The sequence below is a fragment of the Sphaeramia orbicularis genome, chromosome 12 (assembly GCF_902148855.1).
Source record: "Sphaeramia orbicularis chromosome 12, fSphaOr1.1, whole genome shotgun sequence".
Taxonomy (NCBI): domain Eukaryota; kingdom Metazoa; phylum Chordata; class Actinopteri; order Kurtiformes; family Apogonidae; genus Sphaeramia; species Sphaeramia orbicularis.
Window position 1 is genome coordinate 62,260,872 of NC_043968.1, and position 22,064 is coordinate 62,282,935.

Below are 22,064 nucleotides of genomic sequence, written 5' to 3' on the forward strand. Positions count from 1 at the left end.
ATGACAGCTACAATAGGGAACATTCATCTGTAAGTGGTGAACCTGTTCTTGACATTGCAGCTGGGGGAATAAAATCAGTAAAGTCAAGTTAAAAAAAAAATGGCTCATTGCTTGTGAATGCATGAAACATGACTGTTGAAAGTTAGTTTCCAAATCACAAGATGTTCACTGGTTATATTAATTCTGTGCAAATAGGGCTTTAGTAAAGCTTGCATTAACCCATGAAGACTCCAACAGCCACCAGCAACCAAAACCATCTACTGATCTAAACTGTTTAATACCTGTTGATCCACTAATCCTATCCATACATGTAAATAATCGGTGTAAAATGCAGTTTGTCATCTTTTCATTGTTATCAGATATGACCAATTTGGACGTTCAGAGGCTCCGTAGTGAACATGGAAACACTGTCATCTTCTACAACATTGATTCACCAATAAAACCCATGAAGTCTGATCAATGACAGTGGTTTATGTTCAGTTAATGCTATATTTTGCTGAAAAAGTCACTTTTTCTTCAGTTTTCTCAGTTTTTGATATAATCACCCTCAACTTTAATGTGAGCTTTAATGAACATCTACATGATCAGTGAATTAAATATAGGAAAATACATGATTTTCACTGGAAAGAAATGCAAAATAGGCGAGGATAATGTCATAATAAATCATGGGAAGTTACCTTAGAAAAGTTAAATGTAGAGAAAAATATGTTTTGGAACTACTGCAAAAGTAGAAATGGATCTTTATGGGTTAAAGTTGCACACTTTCCCTCTGCAGCTTTCTCCTCTTGGTCCAAATCACCATCATTAAAAATAAATATGACTGTGATGGCCGTGCCCACAGCCACACAAAAGGCTGCAGCAGCCACACTCTCAAACACCACCACTACCACATGTTGAGCTATGTTGAGCCGCAGTCACTTGATATACATACAACACTCATTGTTTTTTTGTTTAAAAATAGTCTATTAGCACTTTGATAATACACTGTCACTAGATGGAGCAGGCACATTTAGTTTATATTGTTTGTCATTTTGCTATTAATACATTTTTCTTTTCTTTGAGTTACCTGGCTGCTGGGTGGCATTTCCTGTTTGCAGACTACAGTTGGGGCTGAGGGCGGAGCAGGGTTTTATGCTGAAGTCCCTCCCATGGACCAGACCAAGAGCTTGTACATCGGGGGGGGATTAGGCTTTCTTTGTGTTAGTTTTAGTTCATGTCTATTTACTTTCCCCCTGTGTGTTAACTGTGGTTTGATCTATTAGTATACATGTTACCCCAGCGTCTCTGTCTGGCAGGTCTGTTAGTTGAGTTGATTTATAGTTTTGTGAGCATTTTTCTTCAGTAGAATTATATTTTGTTGACCTCTTTTAAGAGCCCTATAACTCTAATTTCAGTTATCTGTTTTGTTAAGATATTTTTTTTTCCAGGAAATAAATTCCTTTTTCCAGAACTTTCAACCTGTGTTTTGTGCTTCGACTGCTTGGTCCACAACAATGACCCAGATGCTGTTTATTGCAGTCATAGAAAAATATCAGAATCGTATCCAGGTTGTCTCTGACAGAATGTAATCTAATATTGGTAATTACAGCTGTCAGTCATATGTTTAACCCGCCTACCTGTTTCAAATCACCTGTTATTAGACAAAATGTGCATCACTGAATAGATTGTCCACAGATTTAAAACACAGACAAGGGTTAGACCAGTGGTTCCCAACCTTTTATGTCTAATGACCCCATTTTAACATCACAAATTTCTGACGACCCCAGACATTCAAAGCGGAGACTTTTTTTTGGCTAAAATTAATTTGTTTTTGATCATGTAATAGTTTATTATACTATGTTGCAAATAAACGTTAATTTTAGAGGACATTTAGTCTATATAATGTATATTATTATGGATGGAGGCAGAAAAGCCAGGTGTAGATTACTGCACAAAGGGAGAATTTTATTTTCCTTGGTCAGGATATGTGCAGTCAGTCCAGCTTGGATTTACAAGGCTGACAATTAATACTGAACAAACAATAACTCAAACTATGAATTATGAAAGAGCTGCAGCATCTGAAACTGACCACAATGAACATTTGACAGATAAACAGCAAACCAACCACAACGAACATTTGACAGATAAACAGGAAACCAACCACAACGAACATTTGACAGATAAACAGAACCACAGTGCTTCAGTTTCAGCTTCAGGTTGTCATGTCTTTTATGTATTGGGATTGTCTTTGTCAATTCACCATATATTTTTTATTAGTATCTAATTTTTATTTATTTAATTAATTTTTTATCAATTACTACAAATTTCAGGCAACCCCATTTGAATTCCAGGCGACCCCACATGGGGTCCTGACCCCAAGGTTGAAAAACACTGGATTAGACCCAAAAGGCCACTTGAATTACAACACGTTGAAAGGCAATAATGGAGTCAAGCACTGCAGATCTAAGAAAGGAAGATGATGATTGACAAGGAATAAGTTGCAGGAAAGAAGTATGTTTTCATCCTCATTGGAAAATTAAATATTGAGTCCATCTTCAAGTGGGAAGCAGTTTATGATCATTGCATATAGACAGTGTACATACAAACAAACACCAGCCTGATGCTCTACAAGTCTGAGTCTGTCTCTTGTACTGAACTGTAGGTGGGATTCTCCTTTGGCCGACTGCTCCATATTTGCTTTCCATTGTGGGACACCACAGTTTAAATTTGGCCTGTTAGAGCTGTGTGAAATAGAGGAGCTTCTATCACAACAAGAGCACACATGTAGCTTAGTGGTTCTACAAGTATTTTGTCAAATCACTTAAAGCAAACAGATTTCCCCATCATTGGGTTGTGTGGTTCTTGTCATTCCTTTCCCATCCGAGCACAACAAACGCTATATACAGTATTATGTTTGATTTCACAAAAACTGTGAAAACTAATTTAGCTTGAGCTGGGTTTGATTTCTGATCATAGGGGGAGTTCAAGGGGATGCACGGAACACTTTTGCAGGAAATAGTGTGTGTGGTGGAACAACTTGGAACAAAATACTGGGCTTATACTGAAAGTTGTGGTTTACAGAAGGATTTTAGGTTGAATAAAAGCGACGATCTTTCCAGATATTGTTGCTGACATGTAAGAGTAGCGGTGGGTGGCTGAGGTTCCTAATGTGATTTTGCCAGGAGATGTCAGACCTGACACTGAACCTGAACCAATCAGTTTTCTGTCCTCTGGCCTAACAAGACACCTTACAGGCTATTGTACATGTGCACTGGCCATGTAAGTGTCCTCAACTGTATCTGCTTTATGTTTCTGATGAGGAAGTCCACGTGACTTAGGTTTCATTGTCTCAAGAGGTCAACAAAGTGCAACCGGGACAACAAAACTTAAGGATGCTCTGACATGATTAATCTGGTCTTGACTTTTCAGTCTCATACAAATGAAAAAATAGATCAGCTACATATGAAACCTCCCGTGGGTCTCTGTAGGTCTAACTGAGGCACGTTAATGTGAAGACACTTCTCTGGATTAATGGACTTTTGGACCAAATGCAGGACACTCCAAAAGCCACTGAACAAAAGATGAAAATGACATGAAAGACAGAATAATGAGCTGTGGTTGGACATGTTTTAATTAGAAAATGTGGCACCAAAAAAATAAGACTGTGTATTATTATCAAGTCAAGCTTTAGTAAAGATAGACACCATGATTCAATATGGCATGAAACTGGAGGTTGTTTCACTTGGCCAAAATGTAAAATTACATTACTTCATCGTACAGTAATATATGAGTGGAATGTACTGCCAAACCTGATTACACAACAAAATGGTATATGGTTAACAAAACTGAAATTTACCGAAGAAGAATATTCCTTGCATATGTTTGCATTACATGGGCATTCTGTTCGTCTTTTACACTGTAAAAAAAATCCTCTTGTTTTTACAGAAAAAAATTGGCAGCTGTGGTTTCCAGAACAATACTGTAAAAAATACATCCAACTGTAAACATATTTACGGAGTAACATGTAGATTTAACATTTTAAACATGTAGATTTAAATGGTAAATGGACTGCACTTATTTAGCACATGTTCTACACCTTCATGGTGTCCAAAGCACTTTCCAAAGCCACCAGGTCCAACTGGGAACAGTTTAGGGTTCAGAGTCTTCCATGAACACTTTGACATATGGACAGTTGGAGCCAGGATTCAAACCACCAACCCTTTGGTTATTGGACAAGCCGCTCTACCAACTCTACCAACCCATTAATTTACAAATTTAAAATGTTAACTTGTTAAATGCTTACTTTTTTATAACATTTTTATTAAAAAAAAAAAAAAAAGCAAATACGCCATTATTTCAACATTATGGTCTTGCAATTTAAACGGCACCACATTGTTTTTCAATTTACAGTTTTATTTTCTATTTTTGTCACTTACAGTTTTTTTATGTTGCAGTTTTACAACTTTTTGGTGTTAATGCTACAGTCATTTTTTACAGTGTGTGTTTTGTGTATGTATTGTGATGAGTACATGTTGAGTATTATCACCATGTGAAGCAAATGAGCTGAAAGCTACTGCTATTCAAAAATTTCATGGGGAGGTAAATAAACTAAGACACAGGTGTCAAACATGCGGCCCAATCCGGCCCGCAGGATGAATTTGCAAAGTGCAAGTTAGGGCATCAAACTCAAAAATAATATCATAAAACCTATCAATAATGATAACACCATTTTTTTCTCTTTGATTTAGTGCGGAAAACATTAAATTATGAAAATGTTTACATTAACAAACTATCCTTTCACAATAAAATGTGAATAACCTGAACAAATATGAACAACCTGAAATGTCTAAAGAAAATTAAGTGCAATTTTAACAATATTCTGCCTGTTACTGAATGTTTTGTGCCTTTGTAAATCTGATCTGTAATGCATATGTAAAAATGATAAGTCGAGGCCTAATATTGATAAAATTGTACTTATATTTCTTTACAAATTTCTTTTTTTTTTTCAGGTTTTTGACATCCTTTTTGTTTAGATAGTTTGTAAACATAAATACTGGCATAATTTAAAGTCATTTTTTGCACTATAACCATTTGGAGTTGCCATTATTTATTGGCTATCATGCTATTATTTTACTGGTCTGGCCCACTTCAGATTAAATTGGGCTGAGTGTGGCCCCTGGAAGAAAAAGAGTTTGACACCCTTGATCTAAGAGCTAAAATAAACGAACAACTTGTTGGTGCTGCTGGTAGTAATTCCATGGTAACAATAATAGTACAGAGGAAACACTGTGACTCTGGATACATAGGTAAGGCTACCCACTGAAATGATAAAACACCAATATCAGATACATGACCATCTCTAAATTCACTACCAATTTTAAGAAGGTGAAGCCCAAATCTTCATCATGCAAAGTTCCTGTATGCACAATCCAAATTCACCAGGTGAGGTGTGAAAAGGTTCTCTTTCCTTTGCTTCATCGAGCAAAGTTTTGGTCATGAACCTTTACAGACTGGAACTACATCATCAAATGGATGTCCATCAGTCCTGGTGCATCTACAGCCTGTCTGTCCATGGGAGTGGATCTCTCCTTCACTGTGGTTCTCCCCGAGGTTTCTCTTTTCCCACTGGGTTTTTGGAGTTTTTCCTTGCCGAGAAGGAATGTCTAAGGAAGAGGGATGGCCAGGACATTAATCCGTTTCCTTCATCTACTGTTTATTGACTGTTGTTTGTTTTCATATCCAACTAATTCTGTAAAGCTCTGTGAGACAACCTTGCTGTGATATAGGGCTCTACAAATAAAACTGAATTGAACTGAATTGAATTGAAAACCTTAAAACTGTGCAAGGCAAGAATCCAATGACTCAGTTTGGAAAACACGCTGGTAGCAGCTTCACAGGCTTTGTTCTGTGATTAGGTTGGATAACTTCTTGGATTTTGCTTTTGACTGGTACGATGTGTCACAGCGATCAGGCAAAACGGGAAAAAAAAGCCGACTCTGAGGAACAGGAATCTTGGATTTGGTGGTGTAACATACAGATAATTGTCAATCACATCCTCATTTGATGTTTTCTCCAGCCCAACGCTCCAGTTCTCCTTCATCAAGCAACTTTCCAACTGGCATCTTGCTGAACACTTGGCTGCTGATACTGAAAATTGATTCTGAATAAAATTTGATGTGGATGGTATATTAGACTGCACTAAATGTTATACTGTTAAATGTGTCATAGCTTTAACACTTCATTCCAGTCCACAGCTGCAGTGGTTGGTTTACTACAAACACCTCACTAAGTGTTCACAGATGGTGCAAAGTTGGCAGACAGAAAGTGTCCCAACCGAATACTTTCTCATCATTTGAGAACTTCATAGGAGAAGGTTTTCATTCCACTTGGACACGGGCACAGCAGAGAAACAGAGCAGACGGGAGGAAATATTTCCAATATATTATGGGGAGGTTAATTGGTAAGGAATACAATATGTCTTTGAGTCCCACAGTGTCAGTCTCACGCTCTCCTTCTCTATCCTTCACTCCACCCCTTTCTCCCTTCCTGTCTCTCTCTTAACAAGTTACTGAGAAAAAAAAAAATGTGTTTCCAATTAGGCACTGAGGGGAAAAAGAGCAACTCTGAACTGAACAAAATGCCAAAAAAAAAAAAAAAAAAAAAAAAGGCTCTGGACCCAAATTATTTAGGGTATTTTACAAATTTCAATGACTTTTGGGTGACTTAACTGCAGTTTAATCCAAATAACTTTCACCTGTTTTCAGAAATGACAAAAACAGATAAAAAGCAGACTTTATTTAAGGTTTACAAACTGTTTTATGGGAGAAAAAAGGCGTACTACAGAGATTCAATGCCACTCTTTGTCATTTTTGAAGCGTGTGTAGCAGTGTGTGTGTGTGTGTGTGTGTGTGTGTGTGTGTGTGTGTGTGTGTGTGTGTTTGTCTGACGTCATGTGCAGACAAAGGTCCTCTCCTGTGGAGCGCGCAGTGGCAGTCGGTCGGTGAGAGAGCTTGACGGAGCCGCCGCGCCAGCGCAGAGAGGCACGGATCCGCAGAGCTTGGACATCATCTGGGAGGGAAGAAAATACATAAAGTCAAATAAAGCAAATACGAAACGAGCAGCGTCTCGGCGACCAAACTGAAAAGGAGAGGTTGCTTTCATGCACACACTTAAAATGAAAGGCTTACCTGGTGATACATTGGATTTGGAGTCTTATTTTACACCGCTTCGACTTTGACACAGAGTTGCGCAGGCACAAGTCTCAAGGAGTTTGTTTCTTCAAGGAATTTCAGGCACCCTGAATTATACTCAAGTTGGACATCCAGGAATCAGTCAGGGAGTAAGCTGAACTACCTACCTATTGCTCTGTCTGGGAAAAAAAGACGCAGTAAGTATTTGACTTCTTCCCCTCCTTGTTGAATGAATCCTTATAAATTAATGAGTTTTGCGCCTTGACTTCAGCGCGTCTGTTTCTCTGTGCTCAGTGCGGGCATCTTTACATAATCAAAGTATACCTGCCACGTAGACGTGGCAAGAAAGCATCGGTTCAGATAAAGGCTTTGATGGCATTAGCAGATGCCCGCAGTTTGCTGTGCGCACCGTTATTTCGGTGGGAAGGCTGTGCGCCCTAAGGGGTTGGAACAGGGACGCGGCTGGAAAGAAGGACTTGTTGCGCCAGAGTTGGGATCTTTATCAAACGCTGGGATTGAAACAATATTTGTGGAAGGGAGTGAGCAGGAAAAAAACAAAACAAAAAAAGCGGGCGTTGGGTCTGGGAGTAAAAGTTTGACATCTGTCTTGATTTTCCACGCAGAAGAGCGTTCACAGAATGAGTTGTGAATGTGAATTTACTCTTATTTCTCTCTCCACCCAGTGTCTTTTCTTCCCCTCTCCCAGTTGTAACCACATCTTAAAGCTTTGTAAAAACAAGTTATCCCTTCTCCAGCATCAGTTATCATCCAAGAGGAAATACTTGTAGGTGTATTTGCTAAAACCCCTGATCACCAGGCCAAGCAGCATATTAATAGTCCTCAAACATTTCTTGTGGCGTTGGCATCTTCCCAAAGTATACGCCTTGATGCTGGTTACTACGGCTGGAGTCAATACACCGTGCTGTGCTCAGGACTCTGAAATTCAATAACAATTTTATGAAGTCACGTAACTTTCCACTGAACTGTGTTTATGATAGGACACGGACAGATCTGGGGATAAGTTGGCCCCTTTTGAGCAAAATAAACTCAGAATGCAAACTAGTGATGTTAAGTTTGCCAAGAAGATGGAAATGAAACACACAAAACACATGTTAGATATGACAGACAAGATATTTACTGCAAAAAGGTAAAAGCACCTAGTTTGGATACAGTTGTAATCCCTCAGTTAAAATATCAGTCTGTTGAAGAAACCCTCTAAATCATGGTAATGATTTTCTAATGTGCTTTTTAAATGAAAGTAGCCCACTGCATGAAAAATGAGGTGTGTCTACATTCAGTGTGCAGAAAGTGCTGTATATGCATTTCAGTACAGTTCACGGGGTTGTGTAAATGAAACCGAAGCTGCACCTTATGGGGAAAAAATGTCCTGAAATCAGAGGCTACAAAAGCTGGGACTTGTCGGTGGTTAATGACTCTTAACAGAAGCAGGGACATAAATCGTATGCACACTGGTGGCACTGGGGTTACCGTACAGATATTTATGGGCGACAACACAGCACTAATTATAAGCATGTTATCGACGGTCATTATATTCCCATAAACACAACTGGGTGTGTTTGCAGGTGGGAAATGGGCCAGCGTTTTCCTCCCTGTTTAGCTGTTCTGTGCTGTCAGTGGCGGGTGGGATGGCTTCAGGCCATTCTGCTTGTGGCAGGTGAATAAAGGAGACATTGTTAGAGACCGTGTTACTAAGGTAGAACACATCTCTCTGCAGCTTCTCCCATTCCAAGCCAGGATACAGATAGAAATCCTGAGAGATTTGACTCATTGAAAACATTCCCTCTTCTGTCTCTAATACGCAAACAAAAGAGGACCTGACATTCTCTTTGGAAAGCCACTATTCTCACTGCATAAACAACTGATTTTGCATCTTTTTTTGACATGCTACAGTCACATAAACACATGGTTCCTCACTTACCCCCTTATGTAATGTCACTTTTTTTGTCAATATGTTAATCAGACATGCTAATGCAAGTGACAGACAGTGGGTGTTTGTGTGTTTATTTGTATATTAACAAGGACGTGAGAACAGATGCCTCACCTGTCACCCACTGGTAAACACCAAAGGGGGGGATCTGTGGGAAATACTGAAGCTATAGTGAAGTGGGAAAAACCATTTACATTTATGGAAATACAAAGTTATTTTTTATCTATGGTCTCAAAGATGTCCTCTTTTTTATTTTAACCTTTGTTATTACATTTTAGAAGTAAAAGTTAATCAAAATGAACTAAACATATGAGATCAGATTAGATTCCATAGTATGTTTGGAGCCCTGTATGATATTAACAACGTGATATCATGAAATCGCCTAAATATACAGTACAGGCCAAAAGTTTGGACACACCTTCTCATTCTTCGCATTTTCTTTATTTTCATGACTATTTACATTGTAGATTCTCATTGAAGGCATCAAAACTATGAATGAACACATGTGGAATTATGTACTTAACAAAAAAGTGTGAAATAACTGAAAACATATCTTATATTCTAGTTTCTTCAAAGTAGCCACCCTTAGCTCTGATGACTGCCTTGCACACCCTTGGCATTCTCTTGATGAGCATCAAGAGGTAGTCACCTGAAATGGTTTTCACTTTATAGCTCTGCCTTGTCAGGGTTACTTAGTGGAATTTCTTGCCTTATTGATGGGGTTGGGACCATCAGTTGTGTTGTGCAGAAGTCAGGTTGATGCACAGCTGACAGCCCTATTGGACAACTGTTAGAATGCATATTATGGTGAGAACCAATCAGCTAAGTAAAGACAAACGAGTGGCCATCATTACTTTAAGAAATGAAGGTCAGTCAGTCTAGAAAATTTCAAAAACTTTGAATGTGTCCCCAAGTGCAGTCGCAAAAACCATCAAGCGCTCCAACGAAACTGGCTCACATGAGGACCGCCCCAGGAAAGGAAGACCAAAAGTCACCTCTGATGCTGAAGATAAGTTCATCTGAGTCACCAGCCTCAGAAATCGCAAATTAACAGCAGCTCAGATTAGAGACCAGATGAATACCACACAGAGCTCTAGCAGCAGACACATCTCTACAACAACTGTTAAGAGGAGACTGCGTGAATCAGGCCTTCATGGTCAAATAGCTGCTAGGAAACCACTGCTCAGGAGAGGCAACAAACACAAGAGATTTATTTGGGCCAAGAAACCCAAGGAATGGACATTAGACCAGTGGAAATCTGTGCTTTGGTCTGATGAGTCCAAATTTGAGATCTTTGGATCCAACCGCCGTGTCTTTGTGCGACGCAGAAAAGGTGAACGGATGGATGCTACATGCCTGGTTCCCATCGTGAAGCATGGAGGGGGAGGTGTGATGGTGTGGGGGTGCTTTGCTGGTGACGCTGTTGGGGATTTATTCAAGATTGAAGGCAACCTGAATCAGCATGGCTACCACAGCATCCTGAAGTGACATGCCATTCCATCCGGTTTGCATTTAGTTGGACCATCATTTATGTTTCAACAGGACAATGACCCCAAACACACCTCCAGGCTGTGTGAGGGATATTTGACCAAGAAAGAGAGTGATGGAGTGCTGCGCCAGATGACCTGGCCTCCACAGTCACCGGACCTGAACCCAATCGAGATGGTTTGGGGTGAGCTGGACCGCAGAGTGAAGGCAAAAGGGCCAACAAGTGCTAAGCATCTCTGGGAACTTCTTCAAGACTGTTAGGAAACCATTTCAGGTGACTACCTCTTGAAGCTCATCAAGAGAATGCCAAGAGTGTGCAAAACAGTCATCAGAGCTAAGGGTGGCTACTTTGAAGAAACTAGAATATAAGATATGTTTTCAGTTATTTCACACTTTTTTGTTAAGTACATAATTCCACATGTGTTCATTCATAGTTTTGATGCCTTCAGTGAGAATCTACAATGTAAATAGTCATGAAAATAAAGAAAATGCAAAGAATGAGAAGGTCTGTCCAAACTTTTGGCCTGTGCTGTACATGCAGCTTTGAATTGGCATGTCATCTATACGCATTATAAGCTTTCCATGTGTATGTTCACGCCACATCAAATACCACACACTGAGGGTTAGCGTTAGGGGTTACGGTTAAGTGAACTGGACATCTTGGTGTGAACTGATGTGATCAAATGCGTTGCATAACATGCAAAAGGTTGAAAATGTGTACGTATAGCACACCAAATGCTATAAGAACTGGCGTGACATACAGCGCGATTTCATGAGATCAGTCTCAATATTAATTAAAAATGTCAAAAGTCAACATGTCATTGTTGAGTTATTTATGAGTGGTATTCGTGATTTTGTTCTGGCATAACAGACACTTCTGGCATGAACTTTCTCTCCTGTCTGTGTTCACTATTTTGCTGCTCTGCTTCATCTCACAGATGCATTGTGTTCTGTCAATGCTGTCTTTTTGCTCTGAAGTTTTTTCTTAAGTTATTTTTTTACCACATGAGAAATGGACATGTGGTGTCAGAGTTGGCTGCTCTGCTTTACATTATAACGCAAGAAACTGAGCAGATTCAACATAAAGCGTTCTATCACTGGAATAAACACACAGACTCACACAGAGCACCTGTTAGCTCGATGGTTTGTTCATAGAAATAATGTTTGTTTATGAAAAAATTAGCACTATTAATGTTACAGAGTTAAGGTTGAGCTGAATTTTTTAGTATCCTCATAGGGATGCCTGGTCTCTGCATTTTACGCATCCTAATACACACAGCACCTAGCATTAGCATCAGGAGTTAGCATTAGCATATTAGGAGCAGTTAGGTGCCATTGAAGGCGCTAAGGGATCAACTCCAAATCTTCGTTGGTACCTTGCTCAATGGACATGAGAATTCATCTATGTATAGCTGTTTTTTGTTTTTTGTTTTTTTAATTGTGGGGCAGGACAAAATCAAATCAAAGCAAACTTCTAGCCATCAAGCAGAAGTGCTAACAGCTATGCTAAATCATCACAGTAAGGTTCTTTGCTAAATGCTGTGGAGGAGATGCTTAACTCACTGTAAGACTAAGTGTCAGATATTGACAATAACTGGTACATTTTGTTGATAATTAGTTTGCAAATAAATAACAAATGACAGTTGTCGTTGCAGCTGCAGTTCTAGTGGTTTCAGAAGCTGCTGGTTCAGGGTCTGGTTCAGTGCATTTTGCGCACAGGCATACACTTACACATGTATAATGTAAATTATCGTTTGTGCAGGTCGTTACATTTTCATTTTTACCGTGCATTGTAATGTTTTGGGCACATCCCATATTTGTCCCAAAATTAACTGTCATCTTTAGCAACAGGGTTAAGACTCTGCTCATTAAAATATTATAAGACTGTGGCAGAGAAAACTGATGGAAAATAAATGAGTGATAAATTAATCTTGTGGTTATCATGCAGTTTTAATTGCAAAGTCAATTTCAACTGACTTCTTATTATCTGAATTAAGCTGTTTGTCGTAAAAAGTAAAAAAATTTCATAAAACTGACCGTCTTAACTTCTAATCTATTGTACGACAGCTCCAAGCTCTGACTATAAATGAACACATTAACGTTAAGGATGTATTCTCATCTTGTCATGACCCATTATAGATTCTGATATATACAGACAAGGGAAACACAACCTGCACTTAATGTAGGAGGAGAGTTAGATGAACAAGGGAGGATGGGCTTGAGTATTTTTAGCCTGTAGAGGACTAAAATGTGACCTTTCACCTTTTAGCATTAATACATATTACTTATTAATTGTCAAATTCCTCACCAACATAACTGCATCTAACTTTGTGTCAGGTCAGTAAGAGACAGAGAGTGTAAAAACCAGTGTTATCAGAGAGAGACACCTGTGTCTGTAAGAGTGCATTGTATAATTTGAGAGAAAATGTTGCACAGATCTAACTGACTGTAGAATCAAGTAATAATGTTATCATAGTAATTGTATTCTTTGGCGGTCCTTAAAATGATAATCAGTCTCTATCACCATGGATGTAACACACCATCACTCCAAAAATGAAGGCCGGATAGTTCCCATGAGCCCAGTGGTTTCCTCAGTTACTGTGAAAGCAGGACAAGCAAGGAGTCTTTAGGCTCTGACTAATAAACATACTCATCCAACCTATCCTGCAGCTTGAGTTATGCCAAAATTGCATCATAAATAAAAGTAAAGTTGAAGGGCAAGTTTGATGTTTCTGACTCCTGACCTCTTTGCTAAATCTAAACAAAAACTCCTGCTGCAAAGACATATAGTCTGTCCCGAAGATGGCTGCTTTATGTTTCCCTATATGAGCTCTGACATCCATCAAAAGAAGGGGTCCTTGAAACATCTGTGTGATTACTGAAAGCAACCTTTCTCCTCCCCCTCATCTGAGGATCTGCATTCCATCCATTCTTACGCTGAAGGTCAGCATTGCCTCCACATTCACACAGGTACCCGAGTCACATTTTGTGTGCTCTTGTAGCTTCAATTACATTTTTCTTTGTGGCCAGCTGTACAGAAATGATTCAGCAGATTTCTGTTTTCTCTTCACATCCGTGGACATAGAAAAATAACTGTTAGCCACCTCACTGCAGCTACTTTTGTCCAAAAATTATTAATCTTGAGCTGCTTCTTCCAGATTTTTGGTTTTACAATGATGCAAATGTTTCTCCTAAAGTTATTGGTTCAGCTTTTGGGTGATGGTATGACTACACCACATCTACTTCTTCAATCTCTGCCCACGATTTTGTAATCAGACTGGTCACTGGTTTAACGTGTGACAAACCACAGCGCTGCCTCCTCCTGCATCTCCAATCCTAATCACATATCTCAGATTTTACTGGTGTTGGATGTCACACAGTGATCAGCCACTTACGTGCCAGCAAATTCAGTCCATTGTTATCAATACCAGATATGCTTTCACATCATTTAGCCAATCAGATGAAGCCTCTGTAAGCTGCAAGACTAATGGGTGTCAATGTAATGCTGCCATTGAGGTTAAACAGTAGTTTGTTGCAGTCAATACTGTTAGATTTCCAGCTTGCAGATTTTCCCACACTTCATTAAAACAACCAAAAAAGTTATAAATTATCATTTAAGACATTATCCTTTTTAAGATATTTAATTTGCAAAGTTTTCTATCTTTGCCTTGTCAAAACAAGACATTTCAACAAATCCCCATTAGGAAACGTCAAAACTAAATCCAAAAATACAAATATATTTATTTGGATTCAAATAAATTTGTTTCATTGGTACTTTATGTTAAACTACTGCTACATGTTCTGCTAAAAAAAGTACAAGAGATTACAGCACAGAAAATACTGCATCTTCCTGTAACTCAGACCTAGTACTGGATGATAAAGTACACTGTGGCTTTTACAGGAAGCTTTGGTTGTCATTTTAAAGACCCTGCAAGCAAAGGCGTGTACATGAGTGATGATAGCGGACATTTTTGACATTATTATCTGACGTTATGACTACAATATGCAACTGTCATCCAGTTTGGGGCAAAGATGTTAGGAGGAACTGCGAAATTGTCAATCATGTGTGCCAGTACTTCTCAAACTTGACCTAACATAACCTCTGAAAACCTTAAGTCTCACATATAGATATAAGCCTATATATATTAATGTGCTATTATTATAAATATTATTATTATTAATGTAGCTGTTGGCATTTTACTCCAATACTGTGTGGTAGACTGGAAAAAACACTGAAAGATTCTGTGTAAAACTGTTTTTTTTTTTTTTTTTTTTTTTTTTAAATAAAGTTTCACACGTTTTAATAAGGTTAGCTCTTGAAACATTTTTATTCAGTGCCAGGGAAGTAAACATCTAACAAAAGAGTAGATTAAAAAGACAAAAAAACACTGTGGTTTCAGCTCCTCAGGTGTTTGTCACAATGATCATGAGTTAGTGTCATGCATTCACTGACCACAGTTTTTCCACTTTATTGACATCATTAGCGCCTTTGTTCTCACTTGTGTGCGGCATTGAATGACAAAAATGTGGTGGTCATAAGTGTTGCAATGCAAGTTTAATGAGAATTAATTACACTGGTCTATGTGTAAAAGTCCTATAGAATAAAAGTAGTAAAACTTTGCCAAGTCTGAGTCACTAATAAAGAAAAATTAATTCAGAAATGTTGGTTGGCTGTAGTTTCCAAGATACAGATACAAAATGTGAGAATTATTGAGAAAATGGGTTTTACTCTAAAGGAATGTTTGTCTCAGATTAGCTTCAAAATACTGTCTGCACATTACACATTCACTTTTTAGGTTCTTTCTAAAGCGGAAAATTTATAAATCTATTCTATAAATGTACATAAACTGTGTGTGTACTAACACTTTATCATATACATTGAAAACATCAGCTAACCTGCAGTTTTGTCATTTGTTGTCAAATTCATCTTATTCAAGTATGTAATATTTAGAACATTTAATCTCCGAGGAAGATCATTTCAAAAAATAAAAAAATGTAGACCAGTGTTATAAGGCAGCAGCAGGGACTCTTTTTTTCTCCTTGCTTCTACAGTGAGGATTAAAATTATGTCCCGTAGCAGGCATGAGAAAGGCAGAAACAGGAACCAAAAGCTGCAAAATTGAGGAAATCATTTTCAACTCATAAAATGCAAACTATTTCTCAGTTTAACACGTAGAGTTGACTTCTGCAGATCTTTTACTCTACCGCTCATAAAACCATTACAAAACACTGGTCAATGTAACATCTTTAAATATGCTGGACTTTTAAAGTGTAGGTGTCCTGCAGAGGTAGCGGCTGCACTAATACTTCTGACTCATCTGCAGTGAGTGTTACACTAAGATGTGGACAGTGACACATTTTTCTGTTGTGCTGACTCCGGATTCCCACCCGCTGGGTTTAAAGGGAAACACTGGCTGTAAGGTTTAAGTGCTGACATTCAGTTTCAGATCTATTTAGACAGAAAGTTTGAATTGGCTGCTTGAAGCATATCACATTGGGCTGAACCTAATATTACATGGTGATTATTTCTACTTTAACTTACATTGTTAACATATTGAAATCCAGACATAACACTGATAGAAATCTCTATAAGATACCAAATAAATATATAGAAAGCATAGTTACAGTATAAGCTCTATAAACTTGTCTATATACCAAGTGATTCACACTAAAAAGCACGCATTTGGGTCAGAAATATGAGATACAAGTGTGTGTTTTCTATCAAAACAATACTGGTCTTGGGTTTTATGTACTTTAGCAGCTAAATGTTTCTAAAGAGATTTTTTAAATTTGCTGCATGCATTGCATCCATGAAACTTCACACCTCCCTCCTGCAGTGTCAACTTTCCCTCTCCTTCCCTTCTTCATGCTGACATTCTTCCTACTTCATGATTGTGCTAGATAAAGGTGCAACAACAGTGCATATTAGGGTCATTCCATATAATTTCATCAAATAGTCCCCACCTGACTGTCTCAGATTTTTCTAAATTTTTACATACTTCTTGTACATTATATATGACGGAAAAATCCAAAATTTCAAGGCTTAATTGCAAGTAGTTCCAAAGTTATGACCATTTGAAGTAGGTAGGGGGTACCCTAAAATTGCGACCAAAATTAAGACTTGAAATTTTCGGCTATTTTCAGGCTTCTATAACTTCTGAACAACAAGAACAAGAGCTAGAGGTCTGAAATTTTCAGAATCATTTCACAGGAATCTATAGTCCTAAGAAATGTGAAAATATTTACTTAAAATTAATAATTGCATGTTACAGAGAATGACAAAGTTGAGATTTTATCTATCGCAAACTTCTAAAATGCTAATTTTGGCTACTCATTACACAAAAACTAATCATCATATGCATTACAAAATTTTACGTGCTATATCTTGGCTACGTAGGGAATGGATCTGTGTAAAATGAAGGTGTTATGTTATGTATGATATATGAACAGCTGAAAATCAAAACTCTCAAATCTGTCCGACCTTCGGATTCAAAGGTCAGTATCAGCATGTGGGATAGGTGGTATCACAAAATAAAAGACACCATGTGAAAGTACAGGAATTGCCCTAAATTTTGACACCAAGCACAACTTGCTTCTATAAATCCTTCTATGTTAAATGTTCAAATTAAATATGGATGTTTTCGCCCTCATATTTTAGCATCTATGTAACAGTATAATGTATAATAGTGATAATAGTTCACTACATTGTTTTAACATTGTTGCTAGGTAGCCAAGATATAGCACGTAAAATTTCTAATGAATATGATGATTAGTTTTTGTGTAATGGGTGGCCAAATGTAGCATTTTAGAAGTTTGCGATGGATAAAATCTCAACTTTGTCATTCTCTGTAACATGAAATTATAAATTTTAAGTAAATATTTTTACATTTCTTAGGACTGTAGATTCCTGTGAAATGATTCTGAAAATTTCAGACCTCTAGCGCTTGTTGTTCAGAAGTTATAGAAGCCTGAAAATAGCAGAAAATTTCAAGTCTTAATTTTGGTCGCAATTTTAGGGTTCCTCCTACCTACTTCAAATGGTCATAACTTTGGAACTATTTACAATTAAGCCTTGAAGTTTTGGATTTTCCCATCATATAATGTTCTATAAGTATGTAAAAATTTAGAAGAATCTGAGAGGGTCAGGGGGGAAATTTTCTTAAAATCTGTTGATTTCATACGGAATGACCCATTACAGAATGGCAAAGCAGGAAAAAAGTTCCACACATCCACTTAGGACAGCTAAAATGCTCCACAAATTGGCCCTTTAGCTATTTCTACATATCTAAAAACATGTTGCTCTATTCCTTATTTATTGACTGGTATTCCTAGATAATGACAAATGATTCTAATAATGTTAAAATCCAAAGATATGCACAGTTTTACTGAGTGATAATGATCAGATTCATTTGTTCAGTGGCATCATAGCCGCTTTACTAACATTAAATGTTACTTGTGCCTATTTTGTTATAATCAAACTAAATTAATGTTCCAAGGACAAGGAGGGGGTCCGGTTTGGGGACCACAGGATTTCATCTCTGCTTTTTGCAGATGATGTTGTCCTGTTGGCCTCATCGAACCTGGACCTTCAGCGTGCACTGGGGCGGTTTGCAGCCGAGTGTGAAGCGAGCGGGATGAGGATCAGCACCTCCAAATCCGAGGCCATGGTTCTCGACCGGAAAAAGGTGGTTTGCCCTCTCCGGGTCGGTGGGGAGTCTTTGCCCCAAGTGGAGGAGTTTAAGTATCTCGGGGTCTTGTTCACGAGTGAGGGAAGGATGGAGCGTGAGATTGACAGACGGATTGGTGCAGCGTCTGCAGTGATGCAGTCGCTGTACCGGTCGGTTGTGGTAAAGAAGGAGCTGAGCCGAGAGGCGAAGCTCTCGATTTACCGGTCAATCTACGTTCCTACCCTCACCTATGGTCATGAGCTTTGGGTCATGACCGAAAGGACAAGATCCCGGATACAAGCGGTCGAAATGAGTTTCCTCCGTCGGGTGGCTGGGCGCACCCTTAGGGATAGGGTGAGGAGCTCAGTCACCAGGGAGGAGCTCGGAGTAGAGCCGCTGCTCCTCCGCGTCGAGAGGGGCCAGCTGAGGTGGCTCGGGCATCTGTTTCGGATGCCTCCTGGACGCCTCCCTGGGGAGGTGTTCCGGGCATGTCCCACCGTGAGGAGACCTCGGGGAAGACCCAGGACACGCTGGAGAGACTATGTCTCTCGGCTGGCCTGGGAACGCCTCGGGATCCCCCCGGAAGAGCTGGAGGAGGTGTCTGGGGAGAGGGAAGTCTGGGCATCCCTGCTTAGACTGTTACCCCCGCGACCCGGCCCCGGATAAGCGGAAGAGAATGGATGGATGGATGGACATTAAAGTTGAAAATTGGATATCTACCTGCTGAACTTCAACAGTCAACAGTTGGGGTCAAACCCCTCTGTTAACGTAATACCTGCAAGGTTATGTCATAGTGCATTTTAATCCAGAATGGTGCTAAAAACAACAATACCCATAATCCCACACTACTTCACTTAGTATTTGTCATTGTTTTTAATTGAAAGAGCCCCGCTTGCAGAGACATTTGTTTGCCTGTTTCCATTCATTGCTCAGGATTAGTGATTTTGACAGGAGACCTTCTAGAGGATTCAGAGATGAATTTGAAGAACGCTGTTGAGCCAGACCCTGAAATCCCTGCAGACCACACTGCCACACTCCCATATTGCATCTGAGCTCTGGTGATGTAATATGTGGAGTCTGTCTCCAATAGTGTGATTTCATTAGAGGATAACTGCACACACCCAACAATAAACTGGAGAGAAACCTAACACATATGGTGCAGACTATTTATCTGATCTATGTTATTGCTAATAGTCAGTCTGGTGAAACCCCTCTGTTAATACATTATTGTAACTGTCACACCCTGTATTGTTCCTGTATTGGAAGAGCAGAAATATCCCCCCGATTTGTATTGTTCTACATCAAGCGGTGGTCAGGTCAAAGTTTCTAAGAATTAGAAATAGCAGGTGCTGTGCAGTGTGACTTTCACTTCCTTCTTCAGGTTTGTCACTTCTCAATTGTGTTACTTTTTATTAACATATCTGTAGCATGCAGCGGCCTTCAAAGCACATAAGTGACACCAAAGCAGAAGTGTCAAAATCTGCAGAAAATGTCCACTAGCGACAACAAATTTATTGATTTCATGCCAAAAATGGGCAAATTTACAACAGAAAAGAACATATTTTCAGTTTGGCAAAGCGGTTTTGGTTAATTAACTTCTTAATCTCACCTGTTAAGGGTTAGTTAATTTAGCTTAGTTAGCTTTGGCTCTGCATAATTAAGAGAGGGCCACTTTGATTGACGGGTGAGTGTTACCTGTATCTTTCATGCTGGTTGTGTCTTACTAGCATTAGCTCAGCTGCTGAGTCAGACATTCAGAGTTATCGTTTATTGAATAAAGCATATAATTTTTCCCTGACTGGTACCTATGTTTTAGATATTACAATAACAATACTGTCATGGATTCTGTCATGAAGTTTACTGGTGTTTCATTACAATAGTTGCCAAGACTTAGCTGCATGAGCTGATGTTAGCATTATATGGTCTGTCAGCTAGCCTGTTAATTAGCTCAGGTAGTACATTATCAGTGTGTTTTATTGTTATCAAAAATAACAGTTTGTGTTAATGGTCATTAAGTAGCTAGTTGAATGTCTTGATGGCATTTATTATTTCACTGTTAGTGGATGTGGTTGATGTTTTCAGTTCGTTCCGGTTTCATCCCTCGCTCCTCTCCAACTCCACCCACTTGTTTCCATAAAACAAACATGGTGGCGGACATGTCATGCATCTATAGGCTTCAAAACTGTACTTTACAGAACAATGGGGGATGTCACAGAGGGTTCGTCCCCTATTTATGCTTCATCTATGGTCTGTAGAGATGATGAATGAAAGAATAAAACCATGCTCTCTTGATATTGTGTTAGAAAATGCAAGACTGATTCAGACATTTAAATAAATTAAATGCATTCAGCATGTTGGTTAAAGTTCACAATAACCAGGCTTGTGTCATTCAGTATACAGTGCTGTTATGTCAACAATGCCAATAGGTTTACACAGTATGTATTTGTGTCATACAGCTTATGCATTTCTGAAGGCTTTTCCAGGATTAATTTCATGGTTATATTTCCTGTTTCTGCAACTTACTCTGAAAACCTGCTTTACAGAAACATGCGGAACAGATCATAGCAAAAAGTGCTTAAAAGCAAAGAAGCTTACTAGACAGACATTTGCAAAATGAAAGGGTGTGTTATACGCCGCTTTACAGATAATAACCCATGAGTTGGATTTTGGTTGTCACTTAGTTTCCCAAGCTGTGATCTCTGGAAAAATTTACAGGCAAATTAAAATGGCTTTTAAATGTTATTTATGATTCGGGCTGTTATTTGGAAATAAAACATTGCTTTCAGTGGTGTCGGACAAGCCCGAAGCCACTGTGAAACTCTTTCAGCCTGTCTCTACAGAGCTGTGTGTAATTTAGCAGCAACAACTTAACTTGTTCTCCCAGGGGAGGAAAATTTCATTTTGACTATTCATTGCTCCCACGAGTAAAAGATCCTGAAGCGCTTCTGCAAGAGTTGTGCCGAAACACTGATCTTTGAATGTCAAGCTGCAGTGTTTGTACAGTCCTCATTTGAAGTGACTCTGTCCATCCAATGAATTTTGACTCTACTTGTCAATCAAGTCTAAAGCTCATTCATTCATGTGTCAGCAATGTGACAAATTAAAGGAAAAACAGGTACGGACAGTTCCAGTCAGGAGTTTGAGCTCTATTGCTGTCCAATATAGATCATTTTACTTGAACAATAGTTTAAAATACTGATCATGGTTTTTATTACTGATAATATTTTTTTTAATCAATGAATCTATTTTTTTATACTTGACACAGTTTTTATATGCATTATTATTTTATCCTGCGTAGTGTCTGTTTTATTTATTACTACTCCCTCCTGAAGCAATTGCATCAAGATTTCATTTTTGATGTAAATCTGAAATGACAATTAAAGTCTATGTCAATGTCTGTATGTCTATATCTATGTCTGTACATCTATGTCTAAATCTATGTCTGTGTCTATGTCTATCTATATATCTGTCTATATCAATATATCTATGTCTAAATCTATATCTATATGTGTCTATATATCTATGCCTAAATCTATGTCTGTGTCTATGTCTATATCTATGTCTGTGTCTTTGTCTATTATTTCTACATCTATATCTATGTATCTATATGTCTATGTCTGTGTCTATATGTCTATATCTACTGTATGTCTATGTCTATATGTCCATAACTATATCTATATTTATATCTGTGTCTGTATCTATATGTCTATGTCTTTACCTATGTTTGTGTCTATATGTCTATATCTATGTCTATATCTATATCTAAGTCTATGTCTATATGTCCATATCTAT

General features: G+C 38.5%; 1 protein-coding gene across 1 annotated transcript in view; it reads left to right on the forward strand.

The window, feature by feature from the left end:
* Positions 1-6,955: 6,955 nt before the first annotated feature.
* The window catches only part of lpar1 (lysophosphatidic acid receptor 1), a 64,496-nt gene continuing 49,387 nt past the window's right edge, over positions 6,956-22,064 (forward strand). Inside the window, exon 1 of the mRNA XM_030150923.1 lies at positions 6,956-7,366. The gene's annotated coding sequence lies outside the window, so the exon portion shown is untranslated. The remainder of the gene's footprint in view (positions 7,367-22,064) is intronic.